Source organism: Lactuca virosa, chromosome 9, assembly GCF_052849685.1.
Source record: "Lactuca virosa cultivar CGN04683 chromosome 9, Lactuca_virosa_CGN04683_v6, whole genome shotgun sequence".
In the NCBI taxonomy this organism is placed as follows: domain Eukaryota; kingdom Viridiplantae; phylum Streptophyta; class Magnoliopsida; order Asterales; family Asteraceae; genus Lactuca; species Lactuca virosa.
In genome coordinates this window covers 109,004,019-109,006,337 of record NC_136434.1, presented here as the reverse complement: position 1 = coordinate 109,006,337, position 2,319 = coordinate 109,004,019, and the positions used below count along the sequence as shown (strand labels likewise).

The following is a 2,319-nucleotide window of genomic DNA, read 5'->3' as shown; positions in this document are numbered from 1 at the left end:
AGCTACAACCAACAATCTCGTAGCATATTGGGTAGTAAAATAGATACAAATTTTAATTATGTAGCAACAATTCGAGATTTAACTATGGAAATGCAACTCCATAGCCATTTCCGTAGAAAACTAGCTACGACCAGCCGTTATGTAGCATATTTCGTAGTAGAATATCTATGAATTTTGATTATGTAGCAACTCTTTGTAGCTATTCCTAATTTAGCTACGAAATCATTTTCGTAGCAAAATAGCTACAAAAGTCATTTTGTATCATATTCCGTAATATAATAGCTACGGATTTTAATTCCGTAGCTATTTAGGTTTTTTCTTGTAGTGAATGCCATGTTGGCATAGAAACGGGAAAATTTTGCTATCGTATATTATATTAAGATTAATTTTATTAGTTGTGTTAATGGCAAATGCATCATGGGTTGGAGGTTTTGATTTAAAAAAATGGTTTTGTGTTTGATTTAAACATGCAATTATTATGATTTTGATGTGTAATTTTAATTAAGGCGTGATTTTAAGTTAAATCATTTTTTTAAAAAAGAAACAAAATAAATGAAATATAAATGTTGTAAACTAATTAAAAAACTTACCATGTCTTACGTAAATAATGATACTTAACATATTAATGTAGCCGGTATATAAAATTAGGCATGCTTTTATACAAAACTATTTTGTACATCAACTACAACCTTCGAATCTATTGGACTGAAGTTGTATATTAGTCAATACTATAGGGACAATTCTTAATCTATCCTGATATCCTCCCAAATATCACGCGTTGAAAATAAATGAAAAATGAAGCCACTTGTCAAAGCCTCCTTCCTCTACTACGCGAACCACCAGCTGGTAACCCCACCACAGAGACTCCACAAATATCTATATATACATCGCCATTCCATATAAAAAAAATTAAAGTCACTTACAAACACTCCCAACAAACAATTACTTCACTCAAAAGTCATAACTTATATATATCTAACTTGCAAAAACCACCAACAAACCGTAACTTGACCTCATATATTGCTCACACTACCAACGTATGGATGCCTTTATCGAATCGTACAACCCATTTCCATCAGTATCATCAGAAAGTGTTCCATTAGCTTACTTTTTGACCTCAAATCGTAGCAAAAGCTCAGTCTTGAATGCGGCTGCTGAATCCGAAGTGATGCTGGCTTCACGAAACCCGAAGAAGAGGGCCGGAAGGAAAAAGTTTAGGGAGACTCGACACCCAGTTTACCGAGGAGTGAGAATGAGGGATAACGGGAAGTGGGTTTGTGAGTTAAGAGAGCCCAACAAGAACTTGAGGGTGTGGCTAGGGACTCATCCTACAGCTATAATGGCAGCAAGAGCACATGATGTGGCGGCGTTTGCCTTCAGGGGACGACGGGCGTGTTTGAATTTTGCTGATTCTGTGTGGCGGCTGCCTGTCCCGAAGTCTAGTAGTATTGTAGATATACAAAAGGCCGCTGCAGAAGCTGCGGAGGCTTTTAGATACACGGAGGAAGAGGAGGAGATTGTGGCAACGAAGGAGTTGCCGGAAATTCTGTATTACGTGGATGAAGAAGATATTTTTGAGACGCCGGAATTTTTTGTTAGCATGGCGGAGGGACTGATGGTAGCGCCTCCGCAGACAGTGGGATATGACAGTTATGAGGATAACGTCGAATTTTTTGTTGACGAGTCTTTATGGACCTTTTAGATTTAGTGAGCGTATATATTCACATTTACTCCTTTTGAATTTAAAATAGATTGTTGATTAATTTTCCCTCATGACTAGTTGATTTTTGTAGACTAGCCAATGAGATGTATATAGTATGCAAACACATTTGCATTGTAAAAAAGAAATATGAATTCTATGAAATAAATAAATCACTTGTTCAATAATTTGGTTAGTCAGGTTAAAAAACGAGTTCCGAGTTTGGTAAAAATCCCCTTTTTATATAATATATTCTCAATGTAGATATGGAAAAACCACGATCCAAGTTATCATGCTTTAATGTATTTAAATTATTAAATAATGAATAATGAAACATTGATATTTTCTCTTATAATGTATTATTTATGTAATAGGGGGAGGGAGTAGGGAGGGGAGGAACTCAGGAAGGTGCTTAGCCCCCTTGACTTGTCTAATGCTTTTATATTAATATGGTGGGTTCTTAAAATTGGTCTTTAAGATATTTAATCGAATTTTAAAATGTTGCATTTATGACCGTCTTATTTGCAATTTATGTACTATTTTTTATCATTTTCATTTTTGTAGAGTTATTTTAAATCCTTGTTCATTTGAGGTGAGAGTGAAAGTGTTGAGACATTTAA

General features: G+C 34.9%; 1 pseudogene; it reads left to right on the top strand.

The window, feature by feature from the left end:
- Nucleotides 1–924: 924 nt before the first annotated feature.
- Nucleotides 925–1,887, top strand: LOC145137504 (dehydration-responsive element-binding protein 1D pseudogene; annotated as a pseudogene).
- The last annotated feature ends 432 nt before the right edge of the window (nt 1,888–2,319 follow it).